Source organism: Pteronotus mesoamericanus, unplaced genomic scaffold (genome assembly GCF_021234165.1).
Source record: "Pteronotus mesoamericanus isolate MK-2021 breed Mesoamerican mustached bat unplaced genomic scaffold, CSHL_Meso_final scaffold_21, whole genome shotgun sequence".
NCBI lineage: Eukaryota > Metazoa > Chordata > Mammalia > Chiroptera > Mormoopidae > Pteronotus > Pteronotus mesoamericanus.
In genome coordinates, this window is record NW_026555310.1 from 29,776,412 (window position 1) to 29,797,770 (window position 21,359).

Here is a 21,359-nt window from a genome sequence, read left to right on the forward strand (position 1 = left end):
GCCATAATTCCAAGGGTGGCGGGCAAAAGGACCTACAACCGAGGGACCCCAGGGAAAGGGGTGTCGTTTCGGTAATAGCATCTGGAATCCTCCACCCCCACTGGTGCATTTGTTTGGTAACACCACGACTGGCTCTGCGGGTTTCAGAGTCCCCAGGCCCATCTCAACTGGCCCTGGGCTCCCATTTTAAGACCACATTTTACTTCTTTTTATATTGCCTACTCACTAAAACTTGTAGTTGTTTTAGTTAATATTGTACACTTGTCCTTTAACCTTTACATTAGAGTTAAGTGGCTAACATACCATTATATTATTTTACATAATTAGGTTTCTAAATCTGTGTATATTTACATGTATTAGTGTGTTGTATATTTTTATATTGCTAATCTCTATTTCTGCTTGAAAACGGCTGTCAACGTATGTTTGCACCTCAGGGGTAGTGATGATGAGCTCCCTTAGGTTTTGTTTGTATGGAAAAGTCTATGTTTCCTTGATTTCTGAAGGATAACCTTGGTAATAGATTATACTTCATTGCATCTTTTTTCTTTCTTCATTTTCAATGATTATATCATGCAAATCTCTCTGGCTTGCAGGGATTTGGCTGAAAAACTCACCAAGATCCTATTGGGAGTTTGTAGGTGGCTTTCCTTTTCTTTTGTTGCTTTAGCATTTTTCCTTTGTCATTGATTTTAGATCATTTTATTATAGTGGATCTCGAGGAAGATTGATTTGGATTAAAGTAATGGAGTGATTTTATTAACCCTATCAACTTAAATGTCCAAGCTTTCCCCAGGTTTAGAGAGTTCTCTACCATTGTTTCATCAATAACTATTCTGTGCCCTCTTATCACACTCCTTCCCCTGGAACCCCAGCGATTGTGATATGGTGTGTTGTGAGTATTCAGGGCCAGAGAGGTTCATCGGAATCGTTAGTATGGAAGAATATTCGTGGAGCTTTCAGAAGGTCTCACATTCCTTTATTCAAGGAGGGACAATCCACGCACGCTGCAAGCTACGTGTCACACTGCATGTCGCCTGTCCCTTCTGCGTAGCACCCAGTGTGGGCCCTTGCAGTCCCCCTCCATATCTATGTCTGCACCCCCAGTGAGAAGGTCCTACCTTCTTAAGTACTAGAAGGAACAAAGCTGACTACAGGGCAAACTGTTAGGTAACATAGCATGATTCTTTGCAAGCGAGCCTGCTGTGAGTTGGAACTCTATCAGACCCAGTCTCAAGACTATGAGACTACTACCTTATCAGATCCCTTCGAGGTGAGAAACTGCTTCCCTTACTTACCAAGACACCTGGGTGAGGAATTCAGACTACCTCCACTTACTCTACAGGTATCCTTTGAAGGCATCCTCAGATCACTTGGGCTTTCTCTCTTTTTCATTCTATTTTGGTTTTTGTTGTTCTCCTCTTGTGTGGTATTTTAAAGTCGCTATCTATAGCTCATGGATAATTTTTTTCTATTTGGTCTATTTTGATATTGACGCTCTCTATGGCAGTTTTCATTTAATTCATAGAATTCTCCAGCTCCAGAATTTGTGTTGGTTTCTATTTATTTCTTTTTCAATTTTCTCATCTTGATGATGAACCGCTGTGGGATATGGTTTTCCTGATTAAGTTGTCTCTGTCTTCTTGTAACACTTCAAGTTTTCTTAATTAGGCAATTTGAAAGCTGTGGTGATTAAATCATAGATTTCACGTCTTTGTGTTGGGTACTGGAAAGTTCTTGTGAACTTTTGATGAGGTCATATTTCTTTGATTTTTCATATTCTTTGGAGTTTGTGTTGCTGGTTTTACATTTGAAGTAGCAGTTACCTCTTCCAATCTTGACTGCCTTCAAAAGAGATGTACCCTTTGTCACTCTTGCTATTAACTCTAAGGCTTACTAAGACCTAGTATCATTTCACTTTCTCCATGTTTTTGTTGCCTCTAGGACAACATCCTTAAGCCTGTTTGTCTTGTATCATACCGTACATACGGTAGGCAGCTTATAGCCTCTTTTGTTTTCTTGAATGGAGTATTACAATTCAAGTTTGTGGTTTCTCCCTTGCCTTGAGACTCTTGAGGGATTTTAAATGCACACCTTGTCTCCCAGAGCTAACATATGCTCCTGTCCTTGGAATGCACACTGAGAGCCATGGTAGAGTGAGGAGGTTTGTTGGGCACATAGTATATCGAGGGTGCCTGTGGTTCCAGTGGGTCTGTGCAAATGTTATTTTTGTATGCAATATTTCATAACAGGAACCAACACACACTTTTCACCGTATACAAAAATTACCATAAAATGGAGTATAGAACTTAATGTAAACTTAAAGTTCTAGAATGAAGCTTAAAAGAAGAAATTTCAACTTCAGCTTAATTTAAAATAAATAAATTTTTTAATACAGAAACATAAAATCGTGGGTGAAATAAAATGACTAAACTTTATCAAATTTTGAATTCTGCCTCACTCAACTTTTAAAACTTCATTCTAAAGACAATATTAAGAGATAAAATATGAGATAAAAGATTGCAAGATAATATTTACAAAACACATGTCTGATAACACAAGAATTCAAGATTAGTAGAGAACTGTCACAATTAATAATAAGAAAACAGAAAACCCCATACAATTAGGCAAAATGTTTCAATCAATACTTTAATATAGGAAATGTATGGTTGACTGAAACATGATAAAGTGTTGTTAGTATTTATTCACTAGGGAAATACAACTTGAAACCACCTTAAATTAGACTACACCCTTGCTGGAACTTTTTTCAAACTGACAATATTGAATTTTGAAAATATACTGAAAATGGAATTTTAATACCTTGCCAATGGTCCAGTCACTTTGCGGAAACAGTTTGGTTGGTCACCTACTAATAAGAAAACTAAGTCTGATGTTAGAACTTGTCAGAGAAAACATACCGCTGTGAGGCCGATCACAAACTCATGTCTCATTCAAGTTACTAGTCTCTCTCCAGTGTACTGTACTGTTTTTCTCTTAAGAAGTGAGAAATCAAACGGAAGCACATACACAGTTCATACAGAAAATACCTTTAATGACTGTTGGCATTAATTCGGAGCCCCAATGAGCATTCAGGCAGTGACTGAAGTTTGCAGGATTACTTGCTAAATCTGCGTGCGTTGCAGGAACAGAGTACACGAAGGCTGCTTCCTGATCTCCATCAGAAGCACTCATACTCTTTTACTTCATCGCCGTGTGCTCATAACCAGGGTAACTTGGCGGTCTTCATGTGAGAGGGGCAGACGTGGAGGGTCTGATGCATTTCATCGTGATGTACCCAATATTCCAGCCTCATCTCAAGCAGAGGCTACGACACTGGTACGGCCCATTTAAAAAACAAGGATGTTCTGAAATGAGACAGAGACTCTAGGATTTCCAACAGTCTGAGTTTTTACAAGGAAAAATTACTGTACTTGTCTTTTGTTGCTGCTTTTTGTTCTCATTATTAGTTAACAAGATGAGCATTCTTCTTTTCACAAACATAGTGTGAGGGTTTGGAACATTCAGAAACGTCTATCTTCCTTGCTGCTATCCTTGCACAGTTTCCAATCCTTGTCTGTTGCCCATTGCTTAACAGAGAATAGAAACATATAGGTGATGTAAATACTCTTTCACTATTGCAGAGGCAATAACTGATATTGTGCTACAGTTAAGATGGTAGGTTTTTCTTAATTTATAGAAACTATCCCTTGGAGCCTTAGGGTTTCTTAACGAGTATCTCAGGAAGACATAATTATAAAGTTGAAAAAAGTTGAAGAAACTACCTCTTTTCTTGTGCTCATAATACTGAAATTAAGTCTTTTTGTGTGTGTGTGTGTGTACACGTGTATGCACTTATACGTATATATGTCTATGTAAGTATGTGTGCATGTTTCCTATTCACTTTCAGGAATATAACCCAGAATGTATGATATGGAACTTCTTAGTTTGTTTTCCTTCTAGAGACTTACTTTTGAAGAAAGAATAATGAGGGGATTGTGGGTCCTGAGCCATCTTCCCATGTCCAGGAATGGCTGGTTCCTTTCTGGGACAATCCAATCCAAGAATAATGGGATATAGAGTATAGGTGGCTTTGAATGAACTTCTGTCGCAAAAGAAACATATTCTACAATTAAAAAATCTTCTTCTGTTATTTTTGTGAATCACTAAAAGTATAGAAGTCAACTTTATCCTGATTCTATTTAAATGATAAAATAATGAAATCTCAGTTTTTGGTACATTTTTAAATATAAAGACATAATTCAGACAATAAACCACTCTCTTAGATTAGCCATGTGTGTTTGGATGTATGATTGAAATCTCTTCCTTTTAAAAGTTAACGTGTGTAGCTCAGAAACCACAGTCTGATTTCTACTTTGGACTTCAGTTACCAAAACTATTGGATTTCTACTAACGCTGTTTTCTTTTTTTGCTCCAAAAGTGGTTATGTCCTGCAAAACGAGCATCTTGAGAAAATATTCCTTACCCCATCAGATGAGGTGCCTATCTATAATGGCTGGCTGCAAGTAATTTGATGAGTGCAGAAGTAAATGATATTCATCTTGCCCTTTAATTTTACAGAGCATATACACATTTATTCTCTCACTTGATCTTCCTAAATGTGGTGGAAAGAAAAAACACTCAGTTTTCTTTTGGTTTCTTCCATCTTTGAGAAGATGACAAAAGCTTAGTTCCTCTAGCCAGAGAAAAAAATTACATATTTGTGCCTAGACATAAAATTTAGCATTCCATATTAGAGTTTTTACAAGTATCTTTATTTCTCAATTGAATTACTCTGTAGAAAGATTCGGACTCCTGGACTTTGAAGACCATTCTTGGGAACTCTGTGTATCAATGGACCCCCCAAGTAAAGATGTCTTTGGTCAAAAGACGCATTAACAGTGGATAAATCAATAAATCGGTTATTGAATATAACACCTTTTATATCGTTATTTTGAACTTCTGTAAGCTTATAAAGAAGCTGAGGGTAAACAAACTAAGAGGAGAGACTTAAAAATCCAAAGTTCCATGGCCCAACAGCTTTCACTTTGCTAATGTTTCTCTAATAATTCATGGTTGTGTGAGTATAGTGATACAAATATTTCCAAAAATCCGGTCATCATTCATTTAAATATTTAGTTCTTGTCTAAGAAAACTGTAAACAATTTTTTTCATTAGAATGTCATGATTTACTTACGTAAAACTGAGACAGATATTAAAATATTGCATTAGCTCCCTGACCTGGCCAACATTCAACATTTTCATATAAGCACTTTACCTTGTGAGTTACAAATAGGAATCTAAAATGTATTCTATCAATGACAGTTGCAATTTTCGGTTTCTAAAAATTGAGATGTGAAATTATAATACTTTCAGGTATGCAACAGAATGATTTTCTCTTTATCTTTATGGAAAATGATCACTACATTAAATCCAGTTAACATCCTTTGTCATTCATGCAGTTTTCTGTTGGAGTACAAAAGAAATTAATTCAAACGTTGTAATCTTTTTTTGGGGATTCATATTTTTCCTTTTTTCCTTGATATTTTCAATTTCATATTTCTTATAGTGATTTTGAGTTGTTGAAAACAAAGTAGATGGATAATTGGACTAGTATAGAATACAGAGTGATTCTTAATGTCTGTTAATGTGTTTTTGAGGGAATGTGAAAAGGATTCTTACCCTGGAATGTTAGGATCTATTAATATTTTGGCAAGAGTAAAGGTAAATGAATTCTGTACTCAAAGCAAGACAGAATGATACAAATCATGAAATATTCAGTTCAGCTTTCTTTGGAGGCTGAGTTCAAATTTAACATGATTTAGAAATAACTGACCTTCACCTTCAATTCATATGGAGTCTTTCCCTTCCCTCAAGCTCACTGGTAATGCTGTATCTCTTGCTTTTGTTGGAGACATAATGAGTTTTTTCAGAGAGGCTGAAGCCAGATTTTTATAAACTTATCTACATAAGGTATGCAACTATCCTTGATAAAAATATATTTTAAGGATTTATTTGTCCTCATTGGTTTATGTTTGACTTCACATTTGCAATCTTGTGGAAATTTTTATTGCGGATAAATTATCTGTGTTAAATGAAATTCTAATTTAATTTCCATTTGTATTTCTGACTTTAGCAGAAGCACTGAGTCTGAGTCACTTTACAACTATAAATAGTGCTAAAAAACTCAAGTATTGTTAAACATGAGATTTAGCCACCAATGGCTAGATAAATATGTATGTTGTGAACTGAGAAACAGAAAATATACAGTCCTGACTGGCGTGGTTTAATGGATTGGATGTCATTCTGCAAACTGAAAGGTTGCTGGTTCAATTCCCTGCCAGGGTACAAGCCTCGGTAGTGGGGCAGGTGACTGGCTGGGAGCGTGTGAGAAGCAAATGATAAGTATTTGTCTCGCACATCCATGTTCTCTCCCTTTCTCTCTCCCTTCCTCCCTCTCTCTCTAAAATAAATAAAACAGTAATAATATACATCACCAGTTCTTTCTCATCTTCTATCTTAAGAAGTGTGGAGTCCTTTTCCTTGCAGAATTTCTTACTGTCTTCATAGTTCTTCAATTCACATGAAAAATAATAACATTTCTGCCTACTACATACCCTTTTCATTTCACATGTGCTGCTCTTACTTCCTAGAAAAAAAAAAGACATCCCTCAGTCACTCAGCATGTATCCTGAAAGGCATGCCTGGTCATGAGTTGCTGAGAAATGCTTCCTAGTCCTAAAAACATTTCTTTAATGAGACTGATGTGCTTCATTTAGGCTTTCTAAATAATAACCCTGGCCTAGGAAGAGAGTTGTATTACTTTTATTTTTCACCAATTCTATGCATAATATATTTAAAATTTTCCAAGCCGAATTTTTAGAAGATTGACATTTTCCCTACAACTAAAACAAAAAGGACTTAACAATGGGAAGCGGCTTTGAATTCTCTGCACTGAGTAAAATCGTTAAGTACAGAGACAGTCTGAACTTAGTGCCCGACTACATACCCATATGAAAGGATATAATAGTGATTAGAGGATCTGATATGGAGACTTTGGTGTTTTATTTGTTTGCTTGTTTTTCCTGTAGAAAAGTATTAGAGAACTGGTAACTAACTTGAAAAAGTACAATACTGTGTTAACATAAAAACCTCATGTACAGGAAAGGTCAAATTCTTTCTTGTTTAATTAAGAAGAAATTAAATTTGAATTCCACATTTTGTTTGATGTGGAAATACCCAGTTGGAACAAGGTGACTGAGATAAACAGAAGAAACTTGTTGATCTCTGTTGTCAGCTTATAGATCTGCGTACCTGTGTTAAGTGGCTCCTCTTTGAAAGTGACATTTTTCAACACGGGATTGTCTTGCTGTGTTACGTTGTCCAGTGGCAGTTCCCGGGGCTGGCATTCGTGATGACCCTGGAAAACTTCACTCAACATCATTAGCTCAGGGAGAACATTACACGGGACTGAATAAGTCCAATGTTAATTTCAATATGTTAGTTAATGTTCAGGAGTAAGGGCCATTTATATTTCTGTCCAATTTAGGCATCTCTTCCCTGCATATAATTTATACATTCATATTTCATTTGTTGATAATACATTAATTAATGTCAACACATCTCAGTGGACCTGGACACAGCAATGAAAAAGGCAGAGGTTCTGCTTTCAGGAAACCAGCTCCCTATGATGGGAAGAGCATAGAGCACTACATGTTGGGTGGCACAGGTGTAACTACGTGCTGCTGCCCTGACTTCAGCAAGACTTCCCATACCAGTGTCCATGTAAAACTTATTTTTTCACTATGAATGAAAAAGAGGAGGGAACTTGAAAAGGATAAACAATGGCATTTTATAATGCTACCATGAGATTTCCAAAGCGAAGAAATGGGGAAAACTTGACATATAAAAAAATGCAAAGTTAATCATTATATTGTGATGATTGGTTGTATAAAAGGATTTTAGGTAGGAAAGAAACGAAAATCACATCTTAAAAAAGAATAGATTTAAAATTTTAAATTATATTGACAATATACATAGTGTCCATTACAGAATGTTGCCATGATAAGCTCAGCAAAACAGCCATGAAGAATACAACCATGAAAGAAAGAACATATTTAAGCCTTTAAAACTTGTATTAATGCTATATTTCAAAATAAAAAAATATATTAAACCGTGATGAGAGTAATTGCCTGGACAATTGAGTCATAACCTGTTCATGCTCCTCCCCTGAGGTCAGCACCACGGCCTCTCCATTGCAAGCGGGTTTCACCAGAAAAAGAAGGCTCCTCCTCCCTCCAGGCCCCAGTCTAAGGTGTCTCTACCTAGATTTCATAGGCTAAGGCCATGGCACCCCTCCTAGAGGAGCGGGCCACCAGGCTTTCTCCCTCCTCGCTCCGTCTTGCACAAGTTAAATTCCAGAGAACTGCGGCAGTGCGGGTGGGGCTCCCCTTCTGCACCCAGCCCCACGCTCATCGGGTAGCGGCACGCCCCCAGTTGACGTAAGCCAAGAATATTGGGGCATCCATGGCCCTCATTGCAGCTCATATTCCAGCTTACCTCTCATTTGGAGAGAGGCAAGCCAGAGGTTACTATAGCCTTCTCCCATAACTGGGTTCATAAAACAAGAGTGTTCAAAGCTCCGCAGAAGTGTCCCAGATATCTTGTACAGGGAGCAAAAAAGGTATAAGGACAGAGAACTATAAGTCTTTTCCCAAAGAGCTGACTGCATTTGATCAGGGAAATTCAAGCCTAAAGATGCTCTTGAAAACAATGGGGTGTGGCGCGGGAGTGTTTGGGAGAGTTGGGAAGGGGTGGTTTGCAGTTAAGGGGACTACTGTAGCTCCATGAAAGCAAGAATTTTAACCTTAGGTGTGTCAGTGTACCAGAAAGAACCAAAGGAAGACATAGCCAAGAAAGGCCTTTTTGGGTTAGTACAAATGTCAAAGATTGGCCTGAAAAACTACCCCTGAAAAAAGGACCCAAGTTAGATTGTGTTAGACTGCAAAAGTTCACTCCCCAAGTTATTGTCAAATACCAAAGAGGTCATCAGCTAGCAGTAAATAGATTGTAACAGGTGTGTGTGATACTAGCAGAGAGAGAGATACCGTAAGCATCTTGAGAGTGATCTTGGAAAGCGAAAACCAAGGAAAGCTAAAAGTATTGTCAGATCTGGGTAATTGTGCACATGCCCAAGCCTGAATTTTCTGCTGAAAAGCTGAATGTTTTCCCCCGAAAATCAGGAACAAGATGATGATGTGCAGTTTCATCACTTCTGTTCCACAAATTAATTTAGGTGCTAGTTATTCAAATTATACAATATGTGACAACACTATCTGCATATCATACTTAGAAGATACGAATGAACCCACTGAAAACCACTTAAAATTAATGAACTTCAAGGTCACACGGCATAAGAGCCAAATATAAAAATCACCAGTATTTCTCTCCACCATCAATGAACTATATGAAAATAAGACTTGAAACATATTCTATCTATAGTAGCATCCAAAAATAAAATTTTCAGAAATCAATTTAACAAAATAATTCAAAATATATACTCCAGAAACTAAAAGATATTGCTAAAAAATTGAATACCCAATTCAACAGAGAGATAGCTCATATTCTCCTTACATAAGTTACAAAAATGAATTCCCAATAGATGAAGCACAGGAACGTAAGCTAAATCTTTAACATCCTTAGAAGATGAAAGAGTTGTAAATTCTTGTGATGCTGAATTAGGCAGTGGTGTCTAAGACATGACACTGAAAGGACAAGCAAGTGAAGAAAAGTTGAGAAACTGAACTCATCAGATTTACAAAATTCAGTGAATTAAGAGTTAATATCAGGAGAGTGAAAAGGTAACCCAAACGATGGGAGAAAATATTTACAACTCACATATCTGGTAGGATTCATGTACATATTAATTATATCAACACAATAGAATATTTTTGGATACTTAAAACAATGCTGAACTGACACATTCCATCACAAATAAACCATGGAAACCTCATAGTAAGTGAAAAAAGCCAGTCTCAAAAGGCAATCTATTATATGACTGCATTTTATAAAAAGTTCAGAGTAGGAAAATCAGTAGAGATAGAAGGTAGATTAGTGATTGTTTCAGGCTGCCAAATTGAAAGTGAAATGGGGAACAAGTGCTAATGCATGCAGGGTTGCTCTTAGGGGTGATAAAGATGTTCTGATATTGATTATAGCTATGATTTTACAGTTCCAAATATATTAGAAGCCATTGAATATTACACTGTAAATAAGAGAATTGTATAGGTGAATTATATGTCAATAAATGTCATACACACACACATCAAAGAACTTGTTTTGCCAACCAGAAATGTTAGAGTCAAGGCCATTAAATGGGACGGTGTTCCTTAAAAAAAATATACACAGAGAATTATATTCACTGTACCTGCTTATACCTGCCTATAATACAAGACTTGTTAGTTATATATTTTTGAATCACCTAGAAGGTCAAACATGAGAGGAAAATAATCTAGAGCCGTGGCTCTCAACTGGGGATGATTTTACCCTTCAGGGCACATTGGCAATATCGGGAGGCATTTTGAAGGTAACTACTGTCCAAAAATGAGGTAGAAGTAACTGTTATCTATGATGTAACTACTATCCAGTGAGTAGAGGATAAGGGTGCCGCTCAATATCCTATAATGCACAAAAGAGCATCCCTAACAAAGAATTACCCCACCAAAATGTTAGTAGCGCTGAGGTTTCGAAACCCTAGTTCCAGGTTAAAATTGCAAGATGAAAATTAGAAAAAGTGAAAAAAATGAGCTTTTGAAAAAGAGAATTACCTTCTGCTTATGTAATTATAAAATAATTATGGAGGATTTGGAAAAAAATCATCTATATTTTCTAAAATAGTCCTTGAGGAATGGGTATGATTTTCACTGGCAAAGACAGGCTGAGGCAGAAGGCTGCCCAGAAGGGAACAGCATAGAGATGTGCTGGGACAGAGGGACTTTCGGAACGTGGGGGTAACACAAGTGATCTAGAATTACTTGAAGCTAATTTGGACATGCAAATTTAAACTTAAAATTATTTAATTGAATTAAGTTTAAGATTATAAAAGTAAACATCAGCAGTGGGGTTTAATATAATGCAACTGAGAATGAAAAATCTCCAATGATTTCTTGGCATTTTGTGACATGGTCGGAGATACTTGGAGAAGAGTATTTTGGAGTCTGTTGACATTAGGGTAATTTTGGAGGCAATTCCAATAGTATAGAAGAAAAATATTGTTGGGTTTATTAGGCATTTCCAAGAATAAACAATTTTAAAAAGTAAATTGGAGCTGCAGACTGAAGATTCAGTGGTGAAACCAAGGGGGCTTGACCGTCTATTGTAAGAATGCGTCAGCGCGGGGGATGAGTGCCCACACAGCATGACTGACTGTCACACAACCTCAAGGTAGCTTTCCTGGCGGTGTCCTGAATACCGCGCAGTGTTTAGGAGTAAAGGAGAAGTCAGAAGTTTTAAGGAACTTTGAAAAGGCCAAGTGACTAATTTATAGGTGAGGGTGGGAGGGTTTCCTGTGCAGAAACGGTGTTCGTAACAATGGAACTAGGAAGAAAATTACTAGCAGAGAAGGCAAGTCCTAATGGAGGGGATAGATGTAATTCAGGGCGCAGGACTTCTTTAACTTACCCATGAATCCCAAAATTCCAGTCGTTAAAAGGAGAAAGAAGCAGAATATTCCAAGAATCACTACAGTGAGACACCAGGTAAATGGAACTGAAGACGCTGCCCAGAGGGAAAGAAAGAGAGACTGAGTACCTCGGCTAAAGACTCAATTAAAGAGCAGGGTTTGGAGGAGGACTTTCTAGAAATTCAAGACCCTAACTTGTGAAAGTCTTCAAACTTGAAATTATCAATTAAAACGAGACAATGACCCATCTGAAATAACAATGAATAGAGAATTGGATGCCTAAATTCTGCTCTTTATTCTGCTTGTTGTGTTTCTCTTGCGGTTGTTGCTTATTCTGACTTTACCAAAATAATGCCCCGTTTCATCTCAATGATGCATGACTACAAAGTGGAATAATAAATATGAATACACTTGGTTTTAAAATGGCAAATATACTTCAAAAATACATCTGTATATATCACTTTTATTGATCCACAATCAGAAAATAGTTCTTATTTTGATAATATGGAAGGTTTGGAAACATACTCCAATTTTCTCTTTGGAGCCTTCCTTATTGCTGTTCTTTAGCAGCAGGATTAACCCCAGCTACTGCACAGAAGAAATTATAATGACAGACATGTATCAAATCATGTTCATCAAATATTGTTTCTGGCAACTTTGTGGAATGATTGATAGTGACATCTGGAGATTACAATTGTTTCCAAAGAAGTTGAAAAGGAATAATTTTCCACCCTGACTTGCTCAGTTATGCACATGAGTACAGTGCACACAGACTACATTAGTTCCCCGCAATATACTAAACAAGGATATTTAATTTTTCACTCTGCTTTTCCTGAAGGAGTATTGATTATAAAATGTGGTTTTAAAAAATCTCACAAACGTGGGCATGGTAACTCAGTTTTCCCAAGCTGTGATTTGTAATTCTTGTTCGTTGAAGTATCTGCACATAGGCTACAGAATTGGAAGACACAAAAACTAGGCTTTCTATTTCAACTTTACCTTTTCCTTTAGATGATTTATTCTTTGTTACCTTGGTCTGATTGGAGTTTGAAGTAGATGTTTTCACTTCTGAGTAAATTATTGCCTCTTTTATCTCTGGAGATTGAAAGAAAGATGTGGTTATTTCTTTATATTCATACTATTTCTCATAAATATGTAGGTTATTAAGATATGCGAAGGTGGTTGACAGAGTAAGATTTTTTCCCATAGGAAAAAAAATCTATGCAATTGTTTTCTTCCTATGAGGTAAAGTCCATCAGGTAAATCTTTTAAATGATAAAGTCCTCTAAATGTTAGACACAAAGTCCCATGTGCTAAATTATGAAGAAAATCTTTAGCGAAATTATTGTACAAGGGACAGAAAATAATAACAGAATTCAATAGGGATTGGGAAAAATACTCACTTTCTTTCTGCTTGGGCTTTTTGGAAGGAAGATGCTTCAAATGTGCATATGTTGTATTTGTTTCATTCATCTCTGAAAAATTTTGAGGTACAATTCTAAAAGACACAAATTGACAGTTTTTTTAAAAAAAATTAGTTTTCAATTTCCATCCTTTCTAGGTTGCCCATGTATAATTAAAATCAGTGTTTCATGCCATTTACCTACTGATGAATGATTTTACTTTTGCAATATTTTTTCCAAGAAAGATTCTTGCCTTAGGTTATTTTCTTTCCCCTTCTCCAAATAAACAGTTACAATTTTCTTTACATCCTTGGTATTGTCATTTTAACAGCTATGCTTGGACTTATCCAAATATAGTATTTAATTTAATTTAAAAGGTTAACCATGCTTTGATCAATGAAATATTTATACTACATTGTATAAATTGTCCCTATCCAAGAAATTCCATGAAAAATATTATAAGTCATTTGTATTGTAAAAATATATTGTGTAACATGGGGTTATTAGAAAACATCTCCATGATCTTTCCCAATATTTTTTCTATTTATCTCTACTTCTTATTAATAACTCAAAGACAATTTGATTCCAATAATCTTTTAAGAGATTGTTGCCTTCTCTCCCAACGTGGTATTAAAAATGAATGTCCTACTGCTAGGACAAAAGTTGATTAAGCTGCAGTCCTGCAGGTTATTTTATTTGCATAACACTGAAGACGTAGGTTAAAAGCAACTAATCCTGCTTGAAGTAATAATTTTCCTTGCAAATGTTAAAAAAATTAACTGTTTCGGGTGTTTTAAATATTATTTAAATGATCAACAAAGAAATTTATAGGAATAAACTTTTGATTACAGAAAAAAGTATTTAATTCTTATGCTCACTAGTTTCCTAGTGTACCATCAACTTAAACACTTTCTGTTTTGGTTTTATTTTCTCAGCATTATGCTCCAGTTATCTTTTACAATATGATTAAGAATATAAGTCTCTCTGTGTTCATATACTCCCTTATGACATTAAAATATTTCTCACAAGATAATATCTCATAAGAAAACATGATTTACAGGCATATGCTTATAGCAACTATAAATTTTTTTTACCAAGTCAGAAATATATCATCAATGTGAACCTGTATCACATAAATTAGCCAAGTCCAGAGGTAGGCGAGAAATAGGGGAACATATTATTAGATAGGAAAGAAAAATTAATAACTAATCACTTAATTCCTCAAATCTTGTCCTCATTGATATGACCTCTGTTAATACATTTCATTAATTCAACAGATATATTGAAATATTTACTAAAAAACTGTCAGTTATATTCCATGTTAAACTAAGAAAGCTATATAGCAGGTAATTCACTTTAAAAGCAATTTTTAACTTGAACAGTTCAGCTCATTTGCCTACAAGATTGAATGTATTGGATTACTTTAAAAAGCAATCTATTCTCTGTGCTCTGTGTAGGCAATCAAGTGGCAGTAATAACAATGATATGCGCTGAGAGCCACAGCTATGGATACAGTCAGCAATACCTGTGTCACTGCGGTAGAGCTTTTGCTCCAGTGGAGTCTGGTCCAAATAGAAGAGGTAACCCCCTGCCTGTGAGTGGACCAGGTGAGCGTGTGCTGGAAGGTGATTCTCCTGGGCTCTCTCTGTTGTCTGCCCTTGGTACCCAAGAGCCTCAGTATTGCTCAGCTACACATAAAGGTGTGAGAAAGCAGTTCACATTTAAGCTTCAGGTTTCACTATCTGCATCCTTTATTACAGAGAGAAGTGGTTCCTGTCTTTTTCTTTTTTTTTTTTTTAACAGGAGATGAGGGAGAAAAATAACTTAAAGGCCCATGCCTATTTTACACAAAGTATAAAGTGCACATTAAAAAAAAAAACGACCACTATCACCGCTGTGATGACCACCACCAGGGTAAGATTCTAAATATGTTCTCTATAACAGACATTAATGTTTAGTGCTCCAAAAAGAAATTATACCTAATGAGAAATTTATGTTCATCTCGTAAGCTACTATAATATTAGCTAAATGAAAATACATAAATAGTATTAGAGTCCACATATGTACCTGAAAGAGAGTTTGATTAATAAAGTTTTATGGTCTTAAATTGTATTGGAGTGAGAGCCACTCAATTCCTGGTTCTCTAAAAATGCATCTACATTCAATGGTTTTATTCTCCGTGTAAACATTTTCCCATGACAATTTTTATACAGTCTGTTTTTTATATACTAAAGGACACATTTCAATTGTGAGTTTAATTTATTCAAAAAAACATTTGGGGGTGAGATGTCCAAAATATTTTCATTTTCTAGAATGGAGAAATGATTAACAGAAAATAGATTTTGACATAAAAATAAATCTTTACAGAGGTTATCAAACAATTCATGTAGTCAAAGGATTACCATAAGTAGCCTATGAAAGAGATGTTTTTACTGTATATTCTGGCTGTGTTCTTTTTGATTTTGTAATAGTCATTTCTCATTTTTGTTCTGTTCTTTCCCACTTCTGTGGACTTGATCCAAAACAGCCAGCTGGCAAGCTCCACACTCAACGCTACTGTGATTGGAATTTTAGACCTTGAAATTATTTGCTTAGACCTTGACTTCTTTTATTTTGTTATTTTAATCATTATTTATTGTTAATCTGTTACAATTGTCTGAATTTTTCCCTCTTTGCCCTCCTCCACCAAACCCCCGTGTGCTCCCGCAGTCACTCCCGCAGTCACTCCCGCACTGTTGTCCAGGTCGCGGGGCATTCTTACACGTCCTTTGTCTCCTTCCTGCCCATCATTTCCACCATTATCCCTTTACCACTGCCCCTGGGTTGCTTTCCTTTTGTTCCATGTTTCCATGCCTGTGGGTCTATTTTGTTAGTTTATTTTGTTCATTAGATTCTTCGTATAGGTGGTATTTGCCTTTCACCTCCTAGCTTATGTCACTTCACATAATGCTCTCCAGTGCCATCCGTGCTTTCACAAAAGGTAGGAGTTCCTTCTTTCTGCTGTATAGTATTCCTTTGTGTAAATGTACCTCAGTTTTCTGATCCCTTCATTTACTGATGGGCACTTCAGCTATTTCCAGCAGTTAGCTATTGTAAATAGCACCGCTATGAACATAGGAGTGAGAGAGTAAGTTCTTTGAATTGGTGACTCAGGACTTTTACAGTGTATTCCCCGAGGCAGAATCACAGGGTCAAAAGACAGTTCCATTTTTAGTTTTCTAAGGAAATACCATACTGTTTCCTTTGGCTGCACCAGTCTGCATTTCCACCAACAGTGCACTAGGCTTCCCCTTTCTCCACATCGTCGCCTACACTTGTTGTTTGTTGACTAATTAATGATGGCTATTTGACCAGTGTGAAGTGACATCTTATTGTGGTTTTAATTTGCATCACTCTGGTTGCTAATGATGTTGAGCAAATTTTCATATGTCTATTGGCCATCTGTATGTCTTCGTTGAAGAAGTCTCTGTTTAGATCCTTTGACCGTATTTTAATTGGATTGTTTGTCTTCCTGGCATTGAGTTGTATGAGTTCTTTATACATTTTGGAGATCAAATGCCCATCCAATATTTCATTGTTAAGTATGTTCTCCCATATAGGTGGTCCTGGTTCATTTAAAGAAAACTTTTTTTTGCTGTTCAATTACAGTTTCCTCCCCTTTATTTTCCCCTCACTACATCCCCCCCATCTCCCACATTCAATCCTCCCCCCTGTTTCTTTGTCTAAGGTTCCTTTGTATATCCCATCATTTTGATGATGGTTTCTTTAGCCATGCAAAAGCTTTTTAGTTTGATGTCCCATTTGCTTATTGTTTCCTTTATTTCCCTTGTCCTAGGTGATGTATTTGCAAAAATATTAGTATGTGGAGTATCTGAAATTTTCATGTCTACGTTTTTCTCTCGGACTTCAAAGCTGTCATGACTTTCTTTAAGTCTTCTATCTATTTTGAGTTTATTCTTGTGTATGGTGTAAGTTTTTTGTCTACTTTCTTTTTCCTTTTTTTGTATTTACTAGTCCAATTCTCTCAATATCATTTACTGAAGAGGATTTCTTTACACTATTGTATGCTCATGCCTTCTTAGTCAAATATTAGTTGACCATCAAGACTTTGCTTTACTTCTGGGTTCTTTATTCTGTTCCATTCGTCTATGTGTCTGTTGTTATGACAGTACAAGACTGTTTTGATTACAGTGGCCTTGTAGTATAGTTTGATATTGGGGATTGTGACCCCTCCCACTTTGTTCTTTCTTAAGATTGCTGAGAACATAATACACGTAAAGAAAATGGAGGACAAAAAATCACATGATTATATCAATAGATGCTGAAAAATCATTTGATAAAATCCAGCACCTATTTATGAATAAAGCACTCAGCAAAGTGGGAATAGAGGGAGCATACTTCAACATAATAAAAGCCATATACAAGAAACCTATAGCTAACATCATTCTCAATGGACAAAAATGAAAAACTTTTTCCCTAAGATCAGGAACAAGACCAGCATATTTGCTCTCACCACTCTTATTCTACACAGTACTGGAAGTTCTAGCCACAGCAATTAGACAAGAACAAGAAATAAAAGTCATCCAAATTGAAAAGGAGGAAGTAAAAACTGTCATTATTCACAGACGACATGATAGTATACATAGAAAACCTTATAGTCTCCACCAAAAAAAAAAAATACTCAACTTAATAAGTGAATTTGGCAAAATAGCAGGATACAGTATCAATATTAAAAAATTATTGGTATTTTTATACACCAACGATGAAATATCTGAAAGAGAAACTATGAAAAAATCCCATTTATTATAGCAATAAGAAAAATACAGTACCTAGGAATGAATTTTACCCAGGAGATAAAAGACCTGTACTGAGAAAACCATAGAACACTGAAGGAAGAAATTAAGGAAGACACAAATAGATGGAAGCATATACTGTATTCATGGATTGGAGGAATTAGTGTCATTAAAATATCCGTACTACTCAATGCAATTCTTATTGAAATACCAATGGCATCTTTCACAGGTGTAGAACAAATATTTCAAAAATTTATATTGAACCAAAAAAAGAGACCTCAACTTCTTGCATTTGCAAGTCCATCTAATGATCTTCTATTTTCCTAGGACTACTTTCTCCACTTAATCAAGAAATCAAGTCTTTGACCTACTTCTTAACCATTTTTTTCATTATTATACCTTCTCACAGCAACTTGCCTTTTACCAATGATACATTGAAATGATTATTTTGATTATTTAACATGTCTATCCTGTTATTCTAAATATTTCACTCATTTTTAAGAGTTTCATGCTCTACCGACTGAGCTAGCCAGGTGCCTAAATATTTCACTAATTTTTAAATCTTTCAATTCAACTGAGTTCTCTATAAATATGTCACTCTACAAACAACTTTGTTTCATTTTTAAATATTAATCCACCCAGATTACTCAACACTTTGTAAGATATCAGCATTGTATTAAACATTATTAGGTTTTATTACATTTAATCCTTAAATTATTTAAAATTATTAAAAATTAATATCATTTTTTACTACTAGGTGATAATACAACCTAATAAACATTGTTAACTTTCTATTGACTCTTTAGCTCTCTTATTTTTAAGGATACATGCCAGTGGATAAACACTGAAACATCAAAACTCACAGTACATTGAAGAGTCTGTTTTTGGACGTGAGCCTCAGTTAGCCTTCAATTAGCATCAAGAACCAAAAAAAGTACTCAGAAATCAAGATATGGGAAGGATGACTATGTTAAGAATATTTTAGCATTGGCAGCCCAATATTTATCATCTATTAAATATGGGATACATTTATAATAATGTCAACATAAAAAAGTAATGGGGAAAATAGCATTAGTGGTATTATATTTTTCCAATGTTTTGTATAATATGTATCTCTGACTAGAGAACTAAGAATCAATTTGTATTTTCTAACTTCTCTTATATACTAAATGCTAAAAAATACAAGTTTATTTTAATTTCTGTCCCACTTAATATTTTATTGATTATACCTATTCTGACAGGTGTGAAGTTATAGCTCACTGTAGTTTTAATTTACATTTCTCTGATGGTTAGTGATGTCGAGCATTTTTTATATGTCTTGGCCATCTGTGTATTTTCCTGGGGGAAGTGTCTATCCAGGTCCTTTGCCCATTACTTAATTGGATGGTTTGTTTCTTTGGTGTTGACTTATGTAAGTCCTTTATACATTTTGATACTAACCCTTTATCAGACATATTGACAAATATAATCTCCCATTCAGCAGGTTGTCTTTGTTTTGTTAATGGTTTCCTTTGTAGTGCAAAAATTTTTAGCTTGATATAGTCAAACATTGTTATGAGAAATGCCTGAGATTTTACTGCCTATGTTTCATTCTAGGATTTTTATGGCTTTGAGTTTAACATTTAAATCTTTAATCTGTTTTGAATTTCAAGGGGTAGCAAGGATGTGGAGAAAGGGGAACCCTCATGCACTGTTGGTGGGAATACACTTTGTGAAGCCGCTGTGGAAATGAGTATGGAGATAGCTCAAAAAATTAAAAATTGAACTGTCTTATGACCCAGTGATTCCATTTCTGGGAATTTATCCAAAGCAAGCTGAAACACTAATTCAAAAGAATATATACATCCCTGTGTTCATTGCAGCGTTATTTACAATAGCCAAGATTTGGAAGTAGCCCAAGTGTTCATCAGTACATGAGTGGATAAAATATTATAGTACATTTATACAATGGAATACTACTCAGCCATAAAAAAGAATATTTTATCCTTTGTAAAGGCATGAACGGACCTGGAGAACATTATACTAAGTGAAACAAGCCAGTCAGAGAAAGACAAATACTTTATGATTTCACTTATGTGGAATTTAATGAACAATCTGAAATAGCAAACAAAATAGCAACAGACTCATAGAGAGCAGGCTGACAGCTCTCTTGGGATGGGTTGGGTGTGGAGGAATACAGCAATAAAGAGAAAGAACTCACGAACATGGATAACACTGTGGTGATTGCAGGATGGAGGAGAGTTGTGGGTAGAAGTGGAAGAGGGGAAGGGAGGGATAAATGGTAATGAAAAAATGCAATAAAATTAACTATTAAAGTATTTTAACAATTTGAGTTAGTAGGTTACAACAATTAGTATTAGATATTTTGCTTTTTGGTGACTAATATTTTTTACTATGTAACCATGGTTAAAACAAAATTTTAACATGACAGTAATCACTCAGTAAAACTTTTAAATACTAGGCAAAGAAATATGTTTGTTTAACCTTTTGCAAAATTGTTCACAGGTTTTACATCTTCTATTTTTCCAAATGACTAACACAGCTGGGTGTTACATGTTGTTGCGCAAAGAATAGTTATTAAATGTAATTTTTAAAAAACACATTCTTTATTTTTTAATACTTTTAGACTTACAGAAAGTTGGAAAGATCATGCACACAGTTTCCTAATAGTCCTCACCTATTTTCCCTTAATGTAATCAATCATCTTGCACCACCATAGTCAAAATTACTGAACATAAATATATTAAAAATAATGAGAGTACAATTTTATTAGGATTTTAATCACTTTTTCCATCTATGTCCTTTTTCTTTTTTAAGATTCAGTTAAGGAAAACATGACATTTACTTATCATGTCCCCTTTCCTGTGACACTTTTAGTCTTTTCTTGTGGTCACCTTTTGTATAAAATGTCTCAATTATTGTTCCTTCAGATGTTTTTCTCATGTTTAGGCAGAACCTATGGGTTTCTAGAAAAACTGCTTCACAGGTGAAACACCCTATTTATCAACACCCTTATCATGGGCATGTGTTACTCACATGGCATCTGTGGTGATATTAACCTTATGATTTGGTTAGCGTGTGCCAGGACTTCCACTGGAAAGTTAGCATTTGCTGCTTTCCATACTCTGTTCTTTAGAAGCAAGCCATCAAGCTCAGTCCTCTCTGGGTAGGTTTACTCTACCTCTTGAAGAGGAAGTATTTGAAAGTCTTCTGTAAAGATTTGTCTTTTCTTTCCAATTTTTAAAATTACTCAATCATTTTTCTATAATAGTATGGACTCACAAGTAATAATTTTATACTTAGGTTATAATCCTATACTACTGTATTTATTTTGTTGTTTAAATTGTTCTAGTTTGGGCCATTGGAGGTCTTTCAGGTTAGCCCCTTCATGACTTTGACATGCCCCAATCTTTTTATTTTTTGCATATTTCCTTACTTTCTGGCGTTGCAAGATGCTCTGAGCTTATCCTGTATTTTCTCTTCTGTGTC